At 40.9% G+C, this 8,794-nt stretch overlaps 1 pseudogene; it reads right to left on the bottom strand.

The window, feature by feature from the left end:
* Positions 1 to 4,989: 4,989 nt before the first annotated feature.
* On the bottom strand, positions 4,990 to 5,986 carry LOC141942883 (NADH-ubiquinone oxidoreductase chain 2-like; annotated as a pseudogene).
* Positions 5,987 to 8,794: the final 2,808 nt, after the last annotated feature.

Raw genomic sequence — 8,794 nt, 5'->3', positions numbered from 1 at the left:
TTTAAAAAAAAATCAGAATGTGCAGGGATTTGAACAGGTTTTTCTATTGAATAACTGGCCACAGTGGGGTCCTCTGTGCACCTGGTTTTGAATAGAAATTCTGTTCTGGATCTACAAGACCTTATCTTGATAGAAGTTTCATTGTGGCACTAACTTATTGCAGTCAGAAGTTGGTTTTTATTAATTGTCTTTTTCCAGTGGAAAAATTTTTTTCTGAAACAATTTACAAACTGATTCCCCTCCAACTCTGGACTGGATTCCAAGATGAGAAAGAAAGGAATTAAAACTTCTGAAGAGGAAATTGTGTGAAGGAAAATTCATAGACAGCAGAGAATTGGGATTTCATGAAGCCAGGAGAAGAAGTCTCAGTAGTTGAGATGAGAAGACACAAAGTTATCAAAGACAATATTATCAGAAACCAATGGAGTGCTATTCAGAGAATATCACAGTGGCAGATTCGCAGCAGCAGGAGAAAACTTCAAAATCAACCCTCATATCAAGATTGTGATGGAAGTGAAGAAACCTGTAGAATATATGTCATGGAGAACAATTAGAAGTGTGAAGATCTGCTTGTCCAGATGCCCATAAACGTCTTCCAGACAACTGTTTAAATGGAATGAAGCCAATGCCACAAAGTTAGATGGACAGAACACACAGAAGACAGGAAAGTAATTAGAGATACCCAGAGGATGGAGAACAAGCAGTCAAAGAATAGTAATGCAATGGATAATGCCTGCTTTATATAGACAGAAGAAGACCAGAAAGGTTTAATGAAGATCCTTATAAGCTATGGAAACCTGTCAATTAAAATAGTGTGAATAGCTGGCAATGTTGCAGGCTGCTTTGGAGAAGAATGTTTGTCTACTGCTTAATGCAAAGCCTTGTGGTGGGATGCCAAAAATGCATTAAAAGTTTCACAGGGATTGCCCTAGAGGAAAGAGGGCTAAAGACAGGTGAACCCTTGTTTTGGGTAGAAGTACAAAACCAATGCTTTTAAGTTGGGTAGGTGTCCAAGGTTCTTGCTACCCTGACCAATATGACTCACCAAGTCACCCAGATAAAAGGAGATGTAGGTAACAAGGGATTCCTGTTCCAAAACTGGTCACAGGCAACATTACAGTCCTCTGGGAATTTAATGGTAAAAAAGGAAAGAAATGAGAAACAGAACAGGTAAGTGATTTGATAATAAATATTAAGAAACACTGCTAAGGCTGCAGCGACTTGAATCAATGAAAGAATTAGTGTGTAAATGATGGAAAGCAGACAGAAGGGGGGAGAGAGACTGGGAAAGAGTAAGGGAAAGAGAAATTATTCTGGAAGGAAGCAGAGATGATGGCACTGCTGAAGAGCAATTTAATAGAATGGAACTGTCCATCATGTTGAAAGCTAATCTAGGTAGAAAGAAAGATTATTAAATACTTGCAGAAGAATTGTTTTCATGTCCAGCCAGAGTGAAACCCAGAGAGGAATAAGAAGAACATGATCTGAATTTTTAAAAGCAAGGAGACTTTCTGGGAAAGAGGTTGGAGTTGGAGTAACAGATAATGTATTGGAGAAAGGAAATTTATAAATAATGTGGTGAAGAGAGTAGAGTTTTGAGGCCTCAGGAATAGGGTGGTAAAGCAGTGTGAAGGAAGCAGCTGTTTTAAAGGATGTGTGTACCAGGAAAGATCTAAGTGAACAAAGACTGGAAAGGGAAAAAGGGAGAAAACACTAGAGGAAGAAACACATGAAAGTTAATGTTTGAGGCATAAGACATGTCCTAATAGCAATGAAGAGAGAAGAAAAGATTGCCAGCAGGACTAGGAATTGGAAAGGGTGTGGAGAACAATGAACTTGCATATACCAGTGTTTGTTTGCTGGAGACAGATAATTGCTAGAGCATTTGTGGTTTATGTCTTAGAACAAATGTCTGGGAAGTGTCCAGACTTAGTCTTACTGAGTGTACAAACCAACTGAGATTAACTGGCTATTAATGAACACAAGGTAAGAACCTCTTTCTCTGTACTTGCTAAGTGAGACTCTCCCAAAAGTGGATGTAGGTTAGCCAAACCTTTTTAAAATAATATATTTTCCATCGCTTAAAGTTGTTTGCATAAGAGATAATGTGCTGTTGAATGATACATCCTGGGTCAATCACAAGATATGTTGCTCCATGCAGGGCTTAGTGGGTAAGATTCTGTCCTTTTTGTGGAAGGGAGTCTGAAAAGTCTGTCTTAATGGTCTCTTTTAGTTTTACACTTCATTAACACAAAGTATTCCATTTCATCTTCTTCATATGGAGACATCATTCTTTATAGAATGCCGTGTTCTCTATGTTCAGAGTATCGTAGTACTTTCTTACAAGAAAGATTTCTTACTGCATCCCTTTCTATTAGTGTGTATCCTTAACGAAAAGATAGTACATTAAGCAGGTGAATGATTAATCTCTAGAAGGTACAAAGTGATGGCACCTCAGTGAAATGTTTTAGGGTAACTGACTATCAGAGAGGATGTATGTTGGTGCCCAGACCTCTCTTCAGACCCACCTTATTCACTCTAATGCACAGAAATTCCGTACCATAAGGGGTAGCAATAAAGGGACAGCTAAGCGAAAGTGGAAACCAGTTACGTGTGAAATTCATGAGTTTCTAAGAATCAGCAATCCCCACTATAGGATGCCAACACTTCCAAGACTGGGATTCAGTCACAGCCTTGCAGATGACATCTGTGTAGGCCATTATGGCTAATTATATATCTGAGATGCTATTTTCTTTCTTGAAAAGGTGCAAATAAACTGTAAATAGCTGGATACCTTGCTGAGTTGAAATTGCAGGAGATAACAAGATTTAATTACACTAAATGTAAGTTATTGCAAACTTGTTAATAGCCTACATGAAAGGTAAGAAATATGAGTTTTATTCCTAGCTTTGCTACAGCATTTCCTTCATTATGAGCAATTTTGAATTTACTCTTGCTGACTAGTACTGTACTTAAGGTACTTTGCACAAAGTGAGGCACTACTCAGGGTTAAATGCTTGTTCTTTTTCTCCTGTATGCCTTATTTTATAACTGTAACATGTGGCTTATGTCTTAATATAAGGTACTAAACAAGCAAAAAGATTAGTAATACAATAAAAAATGATGCTAATGGTATGCAAAAGTCAATCCTGCTCTGAAAATAAGCGTATTTGATAATCTACAGCTAACTGAAGCTATAAAAATATATCTTCAGTATGAAACTGGACAAAGCAACATCACTGCCAGACACAATAAACACCAGGACAGTGTAGGAAGATGAGATTTGCACAAATACAATTTCATCAAAGAAGCAGCACTACTGGAAAAGTCAACACTGAGACAAGAGCCCAGGAATATAGTTAACTTTTATGAACTGATACTTTTTACCTTGGGTTCATTTTGTTTCAGCTCTAAAATAAACCTTTTCAGTTTAATGCAGCTTAAGTTTAACAATTAAAAAATGCTGATAATCATATTATTCTTTTTAGCTGTTTCCATTTTAATTTTCATCATCTGCCATGAATCACAGAATCATCTAGGTTGCAAAAGACCTTGAAGATCATCTAGTCCAACCATTAACCTAACACTGACAGTTCCCAACTACACCATATCCCTCAGTGCTATGTCAACCTGACTCTTAAACACCTCCAGGGATGGGGACTCCACCACCTCCCTGGGCAGCCCATTCCAACACCTAACAACCTGTTCTGTAAAGAAATACTTCCTAATATCTAGTCTAAACCTTCCCTGGTGCAACTTGAGGCCATTACCTCTTGTCCTATCTCTTGTTACTTGGTTAAGGAGACTCATCCCCAGCTCTCTGCAACCTCCTTTCAGGTAGTTGTAGAGGGTGATGAGGTCTCCCCTCAGCCTCCTCTTCCCCAGACTAAACAACCCCAGTTCCCTCAGCTGTTCCTCATACAACATGTGCTCCAGATCCTTCACCAGCTTCGTTGCCCTTCTTTGGACACGCTTGAGTAATTCAATGCCCTTTTTGTAGTGAGGGGCCCAAAACTGAACACAGTAATCGAGGTGCGGCCTCACCAGTGCCGAGTACAGGGATAAGATCACTTCCCTGTCCCTGCTGGCCACGCTATTTCTGATGCAAGCCAGGATGCCATTGGCCTTCTTGGCCACCCGGGCTCACTGCTGGCTCATGTTCAGCTGGCTGTCAATCAACACCCCCAGGTCCCTCTCTGACTGGCAGCTCTCCAGCCACTCCTCCCCCAGCCTGTAGCGCTGCTGGGGGTTGTTGTGGCCAAAGTGCAGCACCCGGCATTTGGCCTTATTGAAACTCCTACAGTTGGCCTTAGCCCATTGCTCCAGCCTGTCCAGATCTCTCTGTTATTTTATGTTTTTATGGAAAGAATACTGACAGATACTTCTACCCACCTGCTCTCATGACATCCTCATCCCTAAAGTTGATTAAAGAAGTTTATTACAAAGGCATGAGCAGTAATGATTACATTATAGATTTGGTCATCTCCTAAGAGGGTTCTGGGTTAGCCAGGTTCTGCGTGGATGAGCAAGCTGAGGGTGGTGCCAACTATGCCGGCTCATGCACCAAAGATTACGTAGAGGATGCCAATGTCTTTATGATTGGTTGAGAATAGTCATCGGTTAATGAATGTCACAGGTAAGATGGCTGAGTGCTGAAGCGCTAGACTGTAGTTCTTTTTACAGTGGTTTGATTCCTCTTCTTATCGGCTCTGTGGTGAAATTCATATTGAGTTGCAAGCTCACTGATGTGCATTAAAAGTGTGCCAGAGTCTAGTAGACAGAAGCCTGTAAGGTTAGGGCATCTAGCTGTTAACTAGATTTTTATGGGATCAAGGCCCATCTGTCTAGGTAAGATCCTAGCTTAATTCAAGTATCTGGGTTGCATTCAGAAGATGCAGGTTAGTATTCTGTGGGTCTTAGCAGAAACTAAGAGGGTTTAACTCTTGTTTAAGGCTTTGAAGGGCTTCGGTTTTAGGTTATCCTAAGTTTCTAAGTAGTGGTCAGGATTTTAGGGGAGAGTGGTAAGAGTGAGATTGATAGGGAGGTAAGGGTGGCCATGGGGATATTTGTTGGGTTGTTAGTATGCCACTCCTTTATATGGATTGTGGAGTTTGGTGGGAGGGTGATTGTTGAGTAGCATATGAGGTGGAGGTAGAAGAATAATCCTAGTAGTAAGAGTATGGCAATGATTGTGGCTGTTGAGGTTATTTCTTATTTAGTGAATTTTTGGAAGATGAGCCACTTTGGCAGGAAGCCTATTAGTGGGGGTAGTCCTGCTAGGGAGAGTAAGGTTAGTATGAGGGTTGTGTTGAGTATGGGGGCTTTAAGTTGTGTTTAGGGTGAGGAACACAGTGGTGGTTATTAGGGCATATAGGTAGAAGGCTAGTAGGGTGAGTTTGGGGCTGTAGAAGGTGGTGGCTATTGAGCCGAGGTGTGAAATGGATGAGAAAGCCAGGATTTTTTTGGTTTGTGTTTGGTTTAGTCCCATTCAGCCCCCTAGGGCTGTTGAGGTGATGGCTATGGTAGTTAGCAAGTTTGGGTTGAGTGAGTGAGATGTTAGGAGCATGATGACTGGGGGGAGTTTTATTACTGTTGAGAGCAGGAGTGCCGTGATGAGGGATGTGCCTTGGAGTACTTCCGGAAATCAGAAGTGGAATGGTACTAGTCCTAGTTTTATTGCAATTGCTGCTGTTAGGAGGAGGCATGATGTTGGGTGGGTTGTTTGGGGGATGTCTCATTGTCCTGAGGATCATGAATTAGTCATGCTTCAGAAAAGGAGTAACACTGAAGAGGTTGTCTGGACTAGGAAGTATTTGACTGCAGTTTCAGTGGCTTGAGGGTGGTGAGATTTTGAAATGAGGGGGATGATTGCGAGGGTGCTGATTTCTAGTCCGGTTCAGGCTATTATTCAGTTGTTGCTTGAAATTGTAATGGTTGTTCCTAGAAGTAAGCTAAAGGAGAAGAGTAGTTTTGCATGTGGGCTCATTAGTAGGGAATGGGGTTAAACCATCATTTTCGGGCTATGGGCCCGATAGCTTTGTTAGTGGACCCTACTAGGAAATAATATAAAGGAAGTATGGAGGGCTTTGATCTCTTCTGTATAGGTTTGATTCCTACTTTTCTAAGTTTCTCTTAGGAAATGAGAGGGCCAGTGTATCTCTATGTTCACTTTATCATAGTGACCCTTTGCAATCAGGCACATTTCCCTAGGCAAGGGTGTAGGCCTGCATGGCAGATTGGTATGCTAGTGTGCCAGAGGCATAGTGGGAGTGTTAGGGGTAGGAAGCTTTTTCATAGAAGGTGCATGAGTTGGTCATAGCGGAATCGTGGGTAGGAGGGGTAGATTCATAGGAAGCTTGAAGATAGCAGTAGGACTTTTGTAGCTAGGGCTAGTGGGAATAGTTCGGGGGTTAGGTTTAGTGAGCTGGTGTTTAGAAATAGGATAGTAGTTAGTGTGTTTATTAGTATGATGTTTGCATATTCAGCTAGGAAAAACAGGGTGAATGGTCCTGCGGCGTATTCTACATTGAACCCTGATACAAGTTCGGATTCTCCCTCTGTGAGGTCAAATGGGGTGTGGTTTGTTTCAGCGAGGATGGAGATATACCATATTATTTTGAGAGGTCAGGAGGAGAAGAGGAGGTATAGTGGTTCTTGTGTGGTGGCGAGGGTATTTAGGGAGTAATTTCCGCTTAATATGATTACAGATAGGAGGATGACGGCTAGTGTGACCTCATAGGAGATGGTTTGTGCTATGGCTCATAGTGCCCCAATTAGGGCATATTTTGAGTTTGAGGCCCATCCTGATCATGGGGTGGAATATACTGTGAGGCTTGATATCGTTAAGAGGAAGAGGTAGCCTAGGTTTAGGTCAGCAAGGTGGAGTGTCAGGGGGAGGAGGGGTTCAGATTGTGAGTGCTAGGAGGAGGGTTAGTGAATAGGAGTGGGGAGGATGTGGATGGTCAGATGGGTTCTTTGTTGAATAGTTCTACACCATCTGCTATGTTCTGTAGTAGTCCAAATGGGCCTACGATGTTTGGACCCTTTTGAGCTTGTATGTAGCTCAGGATTTTTTGTTCTACTAGGGTGAGGAAGCTACAGTGATTAAGATCAGGGCGATGTAGGATAGGGATATAGTGAGGTAGATGAGAGTGGAGGGTTGGGCCATTGGTGGGGGTGGGGGTCTAAAAAGGGACTTTTCAACATACTAGCTAGATCTCTCTCTCTGTGCAGTACAAAAGCCAAATGAGTCAGGGAGGTTGAAAGCAAGCTCGTTTTTGAAGTTGGTAAGAGTGGTTTCAAGTACCAGCTGAGGGCTTGGATTATATAATAACTGCTGGCATACATCATAAGTATTTCACATCCTTCATTTCCTTCAGTTTTGTATCAGAGATTTCAGAGTATACAAATTGATCTGAGCTTCATTATGCTGACAAAAGTCCAAATTGCAAACTTCATTCTTTCTCTCTGAAAGCCCATCCCCATCTTCACATTATGTAAGGATATTTGTTTTCAACCACAAAATAAAAGAATGCTTAAAAAAGTTAGACACTATGACAAAAATCCTACTTGTGAATCTTCTCCTTTAAAGTTTGCTCTCTTCTTTTTTATATTTAGCATATACATATTTCCAGCGTTGTTTAATGTCTGCCTGTATCATTACCCTTCTTGAAGAAAGTGTGGGAGTGTTAGTTGCCTGGTGAAAGTGGATGGCAAGAGAACTCAGGGTGGAATCCTGTTATCTTTTTCTTTTATATTATATCCCAACTTTTCTTAATTAATCCTGTACTAAAGCTAGAGGAGGATCTTTTATTTGCTTGGCCTGACTTCCTCATTCTAAAAGGCACTTTGATTTGCATGCAAGGAATTGCATTTGAAAGATTACACAGAAAGGGTCTTATATGAGGGAAAGACGATTGAGAAAGCTTCTTTTAAAAAGTCTGGTCCTTTTAGTTTTGTATTATACATTAAATTAGTTCCTTACCCTTTTCTGTCATACTTCTGTACCTTTGGTGTTTAAAAAAAAAAAAAAAAAGTAGCATTTTAATATACCATAAAATCTCAAACACATCTCCCCCAAGAATCTGCAGCTTTAAAGCTGAGGATAGATCCAAGGAGGAGTTAGAAGTCTCTGGTCCTGTTGAGAGCTGGGGGAAGGTTAGCAAACCTGACCTCATTCGTCCTTCCCTCCTGGGTGTTAGCAAAAGACAGCAAGGGTTGGAGCGCACAGAGCAGTTGCTCTCAGTTGGATTGTTGTTGATTTAGAAGGGAAGTCTTGATGGGGGGGTCCTGAATCATCCCTAGGGGAACAGCATGTATTAGTAGAAGTAGATAGACCTGATTTTTATAAAAAGCAATGATAGACAATAATGGTGAAATGAGATAAATCACCCTCAGATGGAAACATTAAAGGTCATTTGTGATTTAGTACTCGGAGAAGCTTTGGAAAGGGAATCCTATCCTCTTCATTAATCATTAAAAACCCTGTGTTAGAGAGCTTCTTTGTCTGCAAAAATTGGAAGATGCAGAAATTTTTCTGTTTTCCGTCCTTACTGTATTTAATGTTGTATTTTTATGTGTAACACCCAGAGGCATAGCTTGTCCTTCTACTAATTCTTTCTCCAAAGTCTCTTATTTCTGATGCTGTTGTATAAAGTTACTACTGCCCTCTCCAACCTTTCATTGTATAAGCAACAAAGAAAAAAGAAGAGAAAAGGTGAGAAAAGGAGTAGGAAGCATTTTGTGTCACAGGTTTGCACAGCACTGAATTTCAGATCTTGTCTTGAGTCTAGCA

Source organism: Strix uralensis, chromosome 4 (assembly GCF_047716275.1).
Source record: "Strix uralensis isolate ZFMK-TIS-50842 chromosome 4, bStrUra1, whole genome shotgun sequence".
In the NCBI taxonomy this organism is placed as follows: domain Eukaryota; kingdom Metazoa; phylum Chordata; class Aves; order Strigiformes; family Strigidae; genus Strix; species Strix uralensis.
The sequence above is the reverse complement of the archived record's forward strand: the minus strand, read 5'-3'. Positions and strand labels throughout refer to the sequence as shown.